The following is a 13,896-nucleotide window of genomic DNA, read 5'->3' on the forward strand; positions in this document are numbered from 1 at the left end:
GCTATCTTTCTTTCACTCTCTCTCTCTCTCTCTCTCTCTCTTTCTCTCTCTTTTTCTCTTTTCACTTTTCTCTTCTCTTTCTCTCCTTTCCACTGTACTTCGTGCCTTGTCGATATTAATTATACAAAATCTGCTGAAACGACGAGGGAGCGAGCAGAAATGTAGGCCAGTATGAAGGTACGTAACTATATATATATATACTTTATGTAACTATATATGGTTATATGAACACATATATCGGTTCCTAAGCATTTTGACGCTTATCAAACCAGATGAATTTTACTAACTTACGATTTATAAATAAATATAATAAATTCATTTAAAAATTAACAATAAACCTACCCGTATATACTAGTACCTTTTTATTAAAATAATAATGTTTATCTTATACAAAGATGAATTGAAAAAATTTGAACTTAACAAATAAAATAAAATAAAATTAAATTAAATTTCATCGAAGTAAAATGATTTCTTATAAGTTAAGCTCAAAACTTTCCAACCTACCTAATGTAAAAAAACTTAAAATTATAAATATTAAAATAAAATACTATCAAACCAGACGAATTTTACTAACTTACGATTTATAAATAATTATAATAAAATCATTCACTAATTAATCAGAAACTTACTCATATATACAAGTACGTTTTTTTTTATTATTCGCTTAAACGAAAAAAAAAAATTAAAATGATTTCTAATACGTAAAGCTTAATACTTTTCCAACCTACCAAATGTAAAAACATAAAATCATAAATATTACAATAAAAAAATTCGAATAATTTGTATGTAACGATAAATGAAATATTTTTGGGCAACTTATCTAAGAAGATAGGAAATAAGAAGATTAGAAAGGGGTGGTAGGGGGTTTCAAAGTAGAGGAAGAAAAAAGGTAGATGTAGAAAAGTAAGAATAAGAAGAGGGCATTGTTCGTAAGAGAAGAAGAACCGCGCCGGTCTGAGAGGGCTAACGGGAGATGCGTTTAATGAGTTTCTCGAAGACCTATAATTTGACTTGCTCGCTTACTTACTTACTTGCTTGCTTGCTTGCTTGCTTGCTTACCAAGGGAAGAAGCACGACTAGCGGTGTATAGTTATATCATATACACACACACATATACTACATATATATATGTAGTATAGAATTTTATATATAAATATATAGTTAAATACATAAAAGCATATATACACATTGACGATGTAATTATAAGAATGAAGGTTGGAAGTGATACGATGAAGTCTTCCATTTTGAAAAATTAACTTCAACCAATCGTCAAGGTTTTTTTTTTTTTTTTTTTTAATTTTTTTTTTCTTAATCTCTCTCTCTCTCTCTTTTTTTCTTGTCTTCTGAATTGTTTGCAAGAAGAACTAATTCGCGCACGCGCACTCGAACTAACTTTCAAGTGCGTGCGAGCAATTAGCTTTCCTGGAAATTGCGAGATACGCATCGTGTTCACCAAGTGCGCAGGAAGACCGTAATATTCTTCTTCTTTTTCTTCATGGCGTTAGCAACAAAGTTGTACTCTTTTTGTTTCCTTTTTTTTATCCTTTTTTTTTTTATAATCTTTGAATATAATTCATATGGAATAAAGTTCAACGATGCTACTTTGTGTCTATAATCATTTCCGTTTTGTTAAATACATTTTACGCTTTTTACTTTAAAATAACCTTCTCTGTTATTTTTCTTATCGTTACATTTATGTTTTCAATTATTCAAAGAATTTTATACTAAGTACGTGCATATTTTATTTTTTTAAATTTTATTTTTTTTATCTATAACATTGGGTATACTTTAATTCGAATTGATTTTCAGTAATTTTGATACTTGTACTTTAATATATATATATATATTTTTTTTTTTTTAAATTATAAATAAAATTAAAAATTGTTTTTTTATTATTAGAATAAAAAAATAGTATTCGGTATATTACGCCGTATTTTTGTAGTTGCATATTTTTACAGTTACATACACACAAACACGATAATAACAGTATGTTTACTTACATTTTAGCAATCCTCATCGTTTTTATTATTCTTTACTATTTTATTATTCAAGAAATATTTAAAACTATTATTATTTTATTATCGAGATTACATTAACAAGAATTATAATAAAATCAAAGTAAAAATTACTGTTATTTTACAGTAAAACAAAAAGTACAAATAATTTGATTAACTTCCAGTATACAAATCAATTCACCCTACTTTATTCCTTATTCAACCGTTTGTTATATTTTCGTATGCGTAATTCTTTATTTTATTATTATAAATCATCGAAAAACGATGATCGATTGTCTTTGATTTTTATATTAAAAAAAAAAAAAAAAGATAAAAAAAACATAAATTTAACAAATGGAAAAAAAAATGGAAGAAAATAAAGAAAAAATTGAGAGCATAAGTATAATCTTATCGAAATAATCTTCTCTCGTTATTGCAACATACACATATATTTTTTTCTTTCTTTATTTCTTTTTTTCTTGTTTTTTTTTTTTTTTTTTTTTTTTTTCTATATGGCCCGCTATTCTTATTCGCTCGAACGATATAGAACCACACAGAGATATAATTAGTCATAGTCGTAGCCAAGCTAGTTCGCGTGATTCATCCTGCATGAACGTACATAAACTACATAAAGAAGAGAGAGAGAGAGAGAGAGAGAGAGAGAGAGAGAGAGAGAGAGAGTAGCGTGGTTACAGTATACACGGTAGCACTGGCCGTAAAAGAAGGAGGTGGAGAAGTTGAAGAAAAAAGTTGATGAGAGAAAGATGATTATTACGAAAAAAAAATTAAAAAAAAAAACAAGAAAAATAAGAAGAAATCAAATGAAAAAAAAATTACGAGAAAGAATAAAACGGAAGAAGAAATGTATATATATATATATATATATATATATATATATATATATATATATATATATATATATAATATAGCTATATTAATTTATTTAAATAATTTATAATAAATATTTTATTATATATTTAATATAATTAATTTAATTGTAGCCAATATAACATTAATATTATAAATTATTTATTATACAATTATATAATATTTTTAAATTTATTTATTTTATTATTTACAATTAATAATTAATATATTTTACTAATTTATATTATTACTTTATTATTTATATTTACATATATTTAATTTATATTTTATATTATTTATTATATTATATATATATATATATATATATATATATATATATATATATATATATATATATATATATATATATAATAAACATTAATCATGTTCACGATTTAAAAATGTATTTCTAATGCGTTGCAATAATGTTGCTAGAGTAATTATATGTATTACGTTTCAATTTTAAGGTTTACATTAATTAAAGATTAAACAAGGATAAGGAAAAATATAAATCATACGAATAGAAAAATTAAAAGAAAAAAAATGTAAAAAATCAACCGATTATATATTTATCCTATTTTCCTCTTTCTCTCTTTATCTTTCTCTCCTTTTATCTTTCTTCATCCTTATCTTAATTTTCTTCGATTTTCTATGTCAGAATTTTGCAGGTAGTATTATCATAGTCGTAGTTCTGGGTTCTCTTTGGTCGTCATTAACAACGAGTAAAGACGAGCAAAGAGATAGAATAAAAGTGAAAGAGAGAGATAGAGAGAGAGAGAGAGAGAGAGAGAGAGAGAGAGATAAGGTTTAGCTAGCTCGTCTTCCTAACAGCACCAATAACATCTTCTCTTTCTTTCTCTCTCTCTCTCTTATTCTCTTTCAACTCGGGTGTTCCCTTAGTTTACAAGGTACGAGGTTGTAAACGATTTAACGGTTGGTAAAGACTTAGCCAGAGCCTTCGACTGATCGTTGTCCTAAGGAGAAAAGGATAGTCAAAGAGTGGGACTCTCTTCGAATCCTTTCCTCATCTTCGAAAAGTGAGAAAGAGTGAGATGAAAATAGTGTAAAATCGAAGAAGAAGAAGAAGAAGAAGAAGAGGAAAGAGAAGCTGACATCGGTTGCGGCACCAAGTCTCTTAGAAGATCATCCATCCACTAGTCTTCTCTCTATCTCTCTCTCTCTCTCTCTCTTTCTATCTCTCTTTCTCACTCTTTCTCATCTCGTAAGAGTTCCAAGCAAAAACGTCGAAGCCGATCATTATGGTATGCGCGTTAGGAGCGGCGTTAGCCTCTGGAATTTCCTCCGCGAAAAGTAATACCTCGGTTGGGGCCAGTAAATCCAACGCGAAATTGCCAACCACCACTTCGGATGCTGCGCAACTGAACATCTCTTTCTATCCTTCTCTCTTTCTCTCTCTCTCTCTTTCTTTATCTTTCACACTGTCTGTCTTTTAGACTCTCTCTCGGAAACTTCTTAAACGCAAAGAATCCGTCGCTTTAAGTCTACACTATGAATCGATTCTACAAACTTGAAATAGATAGTCCAACTTTTTTCTTTTTCCATTGACTTTATCAAAACTATACCACCTCTATTTCTATCCGTCATCGTTCTTATTCTTTCTATCACATCTCTTTTTTTTATGAAGTAGATGAAAGATCTTTCTTTACTAACTTAACAGTGATTTTTAAAGTACTACTTAACGTTTGACAAAGTGTTTGATTTTTGTTCGTCAAGTTGATGGATTTTTGTATAATTGTAATTTTATAATTAATTAGATTTATATAAAGACTTGTTCTCCGTTTTAGTGTTTTATCAAAATCCTAACGAATAATATAGAACAATGCAAAGTTGTATAAATATTTATTTGTATAAAAATCGTGTTACAAGAAGTTTGAGTACGAGTTGTTGGATTTTTGTTTGTCAAATTGGCATATTTTTGTATAAACGTAATTTTATAATTAATCAAATCTATACAGAAGAGGCTTGTCCTTTGTTCTGGCGTTAGACAAATTGTATAAAAAAAATGCAAAGTTGTATAAACATTTATTTATATAAAAACCCTGTTATAAGAGGTTTGAGTACGAGGATATCAAAAGGATGGACCAAAAATTTCTAAAATTAATTATCCTTTATGTAGAATATTTTTAAATGAATTTTTGATTAAAAGTCATTAACAAATAGTTTGAGAATTTGTAATATCTATTATATAAGCAGTTATTTAATTAAAAAAGAAAACAATATATAGGAATTGAAAAATGCATATTAGGAGATAAGAAAAATTGTTTATCGATCGTGAAATTTATTTAATGCCTATAAATATCGGTTTAGATTTTGTTGGGAGTATGAGTTGAAACAACGATATATATCCCAGGCGTTTATTTTATCATAATGAGTTTGGATTCGGGCCGGGTTCGTATCAAAATAACCCATCGAATTATCCCCCGTTCTATTATTTCGACTCTTCTGTTCTTGCCTTTAATATGCACGTGACGATAACGTATCGCACCGTATCGTATCGTATCGTATCGTATCGTATCGTATCCTATCGTATCGTATCGTATCGTATCGTTTCGTATCTTTTCGTATCGTTTCGGATCATATCGTATCGTTCGATAAATTGAATATCGATTGGTATAGATCGATCGGTAATCTTCCATCCTCTTGAGAGTGTATCAATTTATTATTGGAAATGATTTCGACCGATGGAAATCGTTAGATAAACGATATCTATGGAGACAAAAGAAGAACAAAAAAACTATTAAAATATTAATTAATGAATTGATCTATAACCTAAGTAGAATAATCGTACGTAATTAAAATGAATATGTGGAAGTAACGAATATTCATAAATCGACATACATATTATTAAATTATGAATTTAGAATTGAAAAGATAAATGTAAAAAGATTATATGAAAGAAAATCTTTCATAATAGAATATTAATCGTACATTATAATAATATTAATTGCAAATAATATAGATACTGTTGTGAATATATAAACACACTAATATTACAAACATTCTTACAAAGTAAAAAAAAAAAAAGATGATAAAGAAATAATAAGAAAAATTTGAAAAAATGCGTATTTGAATTATTCTATGAGGATTTTCTAAATCATTCCATGTAATAATACAAACGTAATGCAATTAAATGCAATGCATTTAGATAAAAATAACATAAAAATAAAACTGTAATTGTTACATTGAAATGAAATATTAATAATACATATATTTAGATGAAAATAACATCAACAACAACAAAAAAAAACAAAATCATATGTTTAAATGGAGATGGCGTTTAAATGGAGGTCGAGTCAAGGTCGAAAGAATATTATTCTCCTTTGGTCGTAAGGATTCTAATTTCTCGCGGAAATTAACGCAATGTAATAACAGAGGAGCCCAACAATTCTACTACGCGGACGAATCTCTTTGGCTAGTGTGCACGCGTGCGTGCATTTGCGAGGACGGATGTGCCTCCAGCCGTGACCGTCCCTCCTCGGACACTTCTTCTATCCCCTCCTCCTCCTCTTCCACCTCCTCCTCCTCCTTCATCATCCCATCCTCCTTCACCTCCTACTTCTCCTTTTTCTTCATCATCTCTCCCTCTTGGTCCGTTGCAGCAGGGCCGCTGACTGCATTGTTCCGACAAAACCGAATTCAATTTTGCTAAATCCCTGCAAAAGGATTTTCTATCAAGGGATTCGAAACTTTTCAACTGTCCTAATTCTCTTCAATTTCTATGTATCTGTGTACATGTAATGCGTATTTCTAAATATTTTCCAAAGAGATTAAATAAATTGACAAAAATATGCGTGTTTTTAAATTTATTAATAAACAAATATTTTAGAGGCACAGTTTACTCCTTCGTTAATTTTAATTCGATGATAATTATTTAAAAATATTTCTATGATATTTTTTATTGAATTTAAAAAAAGAAAAAAGATTTAATACAATTCTATGAAATATGATAATATATATGACAAAAATGACGTAATTCATACGTAAATAATGATTCATTGTTTTAATAATTCACGTGACCTGTTTTCAATCATTACATCAATGATTGTCATTTTACTTTTGAATTTTATTCCATACATATAAACACACATATTAATAGATACAAATGTGGCAGATTAAAAAAAAGGTATACACGATGAACATATACAAGTATATATGTAAATTATTCCATACATACAAACGCATATAGACAAACATTCATAAAAATACACTTCCATAAATCTTTTAATCATATAATTTTTATATGCCTCTCAAGGAAAGAAAATCAGCATACCCAAACATATCTGCATATATAAACGTGGTAGGCTAAAAAAATAAAAAGTATATACGATGAACACATACATGTATATATGTAAATTATTCCGTATATATATAAACACATATATTCATATACATAACCTTATATCTTAACACATAATGTATATGCATATTAAGAAAAGAAAATCAACATACTCACACACATGTACATTTACATATATAAATATATGTTAGATAAGTAGAAAAAAAATATATATGTATATATGTAAATAATTCGATGCGTACAAAAAAAAAATCATTCTCATATTTATACATACAAATGTGGCAAATTAAAAAATAGGTATGTATATACGATGAACACATAATATGTATGTATACACATATATGCATATGTAAGTGTGGTAACACTAAAAAGAGTATTGTATGTGTAACGAACATAAACACGTGTATATGTAAATATATAAATATAATATTAGTATATCCATAAAGACACCGGTGTATCGTTCTAGGTAAGAAAAGTTGCATCGACGGTGCAATCTCTTGGCGCTCGCGCGATAATAATTATCATGCACGCCGGTAGGCGAGCTCGAGCAATCTTCGAAGGTCGACCCGCGCCACTGCTTCCTTATTGTGGAACCCGAGGACGTGGAAGAGGAGAGCTGGACGAACCAACCAACCAACCAACCAACCAACGGAAGGATAACGCGGCTGCATTAACTTTACGTGCCATGGCATGCTTACGTTCAAGTGTTCTTTTTATTGTTCTATTTCTCTCTCTCTCTCTCTCTCTCTCTCTCTTTCTCTCTCACTTGTTCTTTTCGTACATGCTCATTACGTAGGCACGACGTTTTCAGAAATAATGCCAACTATAGTAAAAGGGTTCCTCCGATTTTCCCAGAAACCTTCACCGTTCGTTATATTATCTCTCTCTCTCTCTCTCTCTCTCTCTTACTATCCATTCTTATTACTCTTATTATTTACTCTTACAAAATTGTTCTATGAAAATTATGTTGAGATTTGTTTTTTTGTTTATGTTTATAAATTTTCAGTTTAACCGAAGAAATGTGTATTTTAAAGTTATTATTATTTATTTTAACTTTCTTATTGATTATATATAAAATATTACGATAAAATTATTCAATTATTATTATATAGAGAAGAAAAAAGAAATAACATGTATTAAACAACGGATACTAATATTATATTTATATATTTACATATACACGTATATATGTTCGTTATATATACAATACTCTTTACCACTTTTATATATACATATATAGATGTATATATGTACGTGTATATGTTCATCGTATATATTTTCATTTTAATTTACCACATAAAAGAAATAACGAAATTTTTTAAATTCAAAAATATATATGTACATAAGTGTAAATTAAATATGTATATATTATGCAATGATAATAATTTTAATTATTAATTTAATATAACAATTTTATTAATTTAATTTAAATAAATTTAAATAATTAGCTTTTAAATAATTAATTATTAGCTTTCTTGTAATGAACAAAAATTCGAATATTATTATTTTTTCTTCTAAATCTAACACGAATGTTGAATAATATCGCGTCCGATATTAAAAATTATTATATATGTATATTAAAAAAAAATTAAAAATATGTGCACAAATAAATCAATAAAAAATATTTCAACATAGTAATATTAAAAATCCTTTAATTTTTGTCTATATCAATCTAATCGTAAGTCATATATATATGAAATGAAATAAACATTTTGACATTATTAAAATTAATGATAAATATATAAATATTTTTCTACAAATATTAGATTAGATCAATGTAAATAGGTTTTAAAGAGGTTCATTGAGATAATTGGTAGAAAGCTGATCTGAACGTAGCTTTATAACTACATTATCGTTCCTATTTATTGAATCGTACTGTCAAATTAATCCTTCTAAGTTAATATCTCGATCGGATCTTCTATTTCGCGAAGATGTCTATCGTAAAATCCGTTTTCCTCTTTCTCTCTCCATCTCTGTCTCTCTTACATATACACGCAGGTACACGCACAGATATACATTTACATTTACATTCGTACTCCTGTTAGTGCAAACGTTCAGGAATAGGTCCTTTGCGATCGGCAGTTGGTTGACTGAAGTTTCCATAATTGATGTGCATACAAACAGAACCGAAATGAACGATAAAATCGATGCCACTAGAACGATGGTAGGAAAAGAGAAAAAAGATAGATAAATCGAAAAAGTAGCAGAAAAAAGAGAGAGAAAGTTTGCAATGTGGAAGGAGAGGGAGAGGGGGAGCTGGGTTGCAGTACGAAGAATAAAAAGCTCGCGAAATTGGAACGTTTCGAGGAACGAACAACGATCATCTTTCATTCACTTCGTTCTTATTCCGTTGCTTTGACACGTTTGCGAAAACGTAAAAACTCATATGAAACGATTGGAAAAGATTGTTGTCTAGTTCAATGATGCCCGAACCTTATATTCTACAGTTTTATTCTACGACCCGTTAGAAAACTTCTATTGACCCGTGAATTTTTGTTTTTTTATCAATTTTAACTTTTACGCTTTTGTGAAATTGATTTTTTGTTTTGTTTGTTTGTTTGTTTTTTTTTTTTTTTGATTCTCTCTCTATCAATTTATATTAGAAACAAAATAGAGATTTTTAATCTTTGAAAAAGAAAAATGAATAATATTTTTCAATTATTATTTATTATTCGTAAGAATGATTATAAAACTGTTTAATATTGTTCTTTGAGTAGAAGTTCTTCGAAAGAAGGAGAAATAAAACATTTTTAATCATAAAAAAGCGATTAAAGTTATTTCGATAAAAATTTACTTAATTTTGGTAACGAAAAAGTAATGAAATTTTCTAAATATAAATATTAAAATAATAATATTTGTCACATGGAATACATCAAATAATTTTGTTATATATTTTAATTTATTTTGCAAATCATTTATTTTAAGAATGATCCGTGTTATTAAATATAAAACGTGTTAACGGATAACGAAAGTAATTTTCTTTCGTATTTATTTTTTTTTCTATTTATTTCTTTTTTTTTCTTTTTATTATATTAAATACACTCGACCGTGAAAGTGTTAAGAGTCAGGGAAAGTGTGATAAAAGTATTAATCGTGGGTGTAATAGAGAGCGAGAGGGTAATAAAGTTGATATATTATGTGCAACGGTAGAGAAAGAGAGAAAGAGAGAAAAGAGAGAGAGAGAGAGAGAGAGAGATTCCATTGTGATTTAGTATCGTATATAAGAGACCGTTTATACTGGATTTCCTTTATCTCGAATTCTTTTTCTTTTTCTAAGAAAACGAACTTTTTCAAAAAAAAAAAAAAAAGAAGTTGCACGAAAGAGAGAGAGAGAAAGTAAGATGAAAAGATCTTTGAAAAATCAAAACAAGATAATATTATCTACTTTCAATCAATTTCCTTTTTTTTTTGGTGCCAAAACGAAAAATATTCGAATACCATATTTGTATATCTGTATTTGGAAACTTTTAAAAATAAAAATATAAGGATAATATTATTAGGTGGTTCGGAAAGTCGTTTCGTTTTTTGCTGACGCAATAATGGCATTAGTTGATGCAAACCGACAAATAGTAACACATGAGATCGATGTGAAGTTAAATTTATCAAATTCAACTATTTATGACCACTTGAAAGGTTTAGGTTTAACCTCGAAGCAAAAATTATCTTCATTTTTACAAAAGATAAACGAAACAACTTTCCGAACCACCTAATAATATAATAATTGTTATCTACAAGAAATATATATTTTAATAAAATTTTATATTATTATTATATATAATATATATTATATAATTTAAATATTTAAAAAATATAATCGAACACACACATATGGATTATAAATTTTTTAATTAGAACATGTATATATATATATCTGATGCTTACAATATAATTATAATTATCGTTAAGTTAATTTATATTTGATCGTAATACAAATTAATAATAACATTTATAATAATTGTTTTTTTTAAATATATTAACTTACATAAATATATACGTATTATTACTAATAGATATATAAATTTAATTCTAGATAACCACCTACACAAATAATGTATACACATTTCCTACAATTTTAAAACTATGTAAATACGTACCTACATATATTTATATATAAACACCTAACATGTTCTTACATATGCGCACATACATAAGTAAAAATTTCAATACCTACATGTACATATGTTCTTATTACTATATATATATAGTAATATTATAACATTATATATATATATATAATATTACATAAATATATATTATGTTATACATATATAAATACATAAATGGAAAGTAACAAAGATAGTAAGACAGAAGCAAGTTCGTAGGGAGAAATCCAACAGCTGTGTTCTCGATAACGACCGGCTATCCGGCCCTGCTAACAACACCGGTAGCCGAAGGTACAAGCCCATCGTAGGAAGGGCGTACACACATTCATATACACATAGACATTTACACACACATATACGATCGGTTCTTCCTTTCCTCAGGCAATAGGAAAGGACTCACCAGCGTATGTAAACCAACACATATATAGATATTTATATATTATATTATATATATACTATATGTGTGTATGTGTGTATGTCTATATTCATACATATAGATAGATGTAAAGGTGATATAAGCTCGATGTAAGTGTATAGGTGAGAGAACTCGCGCTTATGCATGCTCGCAGCATCTGTTGCTACAAGACGGACGTTCGCGGCGTAACGTTACGACGTTACGATCCCATAGAATAGTAGTAATACGATCCACTGGGCCACATATGCTTCTCTCTTGGGTTAAGTCGAGTGATACTTCTACCAACGTGTCTTATACTTATCTACAATATGTACATACCATCCACCAACTTATACTACACACATTTACAAAAAAATATGTACATAAAAATGTACTAATATTTTTGAGAAAGTAATCATTTTTAAAATGATAATATAAATATAATAAAAATATACACAAATTCGTATTAACAATATTTTTACATACATGTATAGATCCATTTTTTCGGTGCTTTGAAAAAATTTAAGGTTTACATATTAGTTGATTAAAGAATATAAATTATGTTAATTCTAGCAATATTTTTATTAACTTATAAATATATAATTTAATTATAATATATATATATATATATATATATATATATATATATATATATATATATATATATATATATGTACGTGTTGTAAATGGTCTTACAACACTTTCAACATAAACGGTTCTTATTGCATATAAATTTTGCAATTATATCAAATAAAAATAAAATGTAATAAATTGAAATATAAATATAAATAATAATAATAATAACACAACGATGAAGATGATGATAATGATGATAAAGTACAAATCAATGTAGAAAATAAAATGAATAATGTCAGAGTGAAAAGAAATGGAAAAGGTTAAAGGAATACGATTGATTTCTTTAAATATATGTGAGATGAATAAAGAGAGAGAAAAAATATGAGGGGTTGGGGAAGAGTAGAGGGTGAGGGGGGAGGGAGAGTAGTAGTTACGTACTTTGTACGGACACACACGATGCGCAAACTGCAAAGTAGTCTCGATGAAGGTGGTCGTCGTATGGTAGAGCGGCTGACCTTTGTCAAGCGTCGTCTACGCTACGTAGAAATGTACTTTGGCAATCACCGTCTTCTTGTCTTCGACTTCTCTTTTGTCATTTCCCCCGAGGGTGTAAGGACTCGCGCGCACATAGGCGTCGAACAAGATGCGCCCAAGCTCGTGCGCGCAACACATTCGTTCGTTCCCGCCAGGTTACAACAGGCAGCATTTCTACAAGTCGAGTAGAGGAGAGAGCACTTTCGTAAATTTCTCTTGGGGTTTACATTGGAATAGGTACGTAGAGTACACGTACCTTTGTATGTACAACAATCCCATCCACCATTTCGAAAGGATTTTCTACCTTTAATCGTTTTGTTTCTACGCGTTTGGTCAACTTTTTTTTTTCTTTTTCTCTCTCTCTCTCTCTCTCTCTCTATGGTGTTTATATTTATTCTAAAATGTCGTATAGAACAGTTTTTACGTGTAAACGTAAGTACAATGTTTTTTTTTTTTCGAATTGTATGAAATATTTTATTTGATTGAATAAAAGAAAACTTAGAAATAATACGAATGTGTTATGAATATAATAAATAGGGTAATGATTATTGTTTTAATATGATTTGTTATTAACTATATTTTTGATATAAATTATAAATTGTTACAATTTTCGATAATTGGTAGATCTATCTAAATATATAATTTATAATTTATAATGTATTACAACATTAACATATTGCATTAGCTAAAGGTACAAACCTTTGTACTTTATATATAAATAAACGGAAAAATATTTATATTAAATAATTTTTTTATATCTTTAATTTATATAAAAATATATTCCTAGTAGCATAAAATACATAAAATATTGAAAAATATTAAATACATGTGTATTTAATATTAAAAAGAGATTAAATGTCTTTGTATATTTTGTGCTACTAGGGATATATTTCATAGCCTTTTCATTTATTTTAAACATAAATAATAATAAATAGATATATAAAAAATAATAAAGTAATATATTAAAAATAAAAAATAAATACTAAAAAGATCTGCATAGTTAAAAAGGGAATTTCCCGGTTAACAGGTTAATCGTTTGAGGACACCTATTTTCGATTTTTTTTTAAATAGATATAACACAATAAACGTATCATTTATAATATATAAAAT

The 13,896-nt window shown here is 27.8% G+C and overlaps 1 long non-coding RNA gene across 2 annotated transcripts; it reads right to left on the minus strand.

Moving 5' to 3' along the window:
- Positions 1 to 5,854: 5,854 nt before the first annotated feature.
- LOC149030801 (uncharacterized) lies at positions 5,855 to 13,416 on the minus strand. Of its 2 annotated transcripts, none has more exons than XR_016178308.1 (3): positions 12,691 to 13,416; positions 12,163 to 12,186; positions 5,855 to 6,535 (listed from the first exon to the last, which is right to left on the minus strand). It is a non-coding gene; the product is annotated as an uncharacterized LOC149030801 (long non-coding RNA). The 2 variants fall into 2 exon arrangements; XR_016178307.1 differs by lacking the exon at positions 5,855 to 6,535 and adding an exon at positions 11,028 to 11,998.
- Positions 13,417 to 13,896: the final 480 nt, after the last annotated feature.

This window comes from Polistes dominula, unplaced genomic scaffold (assembly GCF_049000335.1).
Source record: "Polistes dominula isolate Pdom_NZ unplaced genomic scaffold, Pdom_raw_medaka contig_24, whole genome shotgun sequence".
Lineage (NCBI taxonomy): Eukaryota > Metazoa > Arthropoda > Insecta > Hymenoptera > Vespidae > Polistes > Polistes dominula.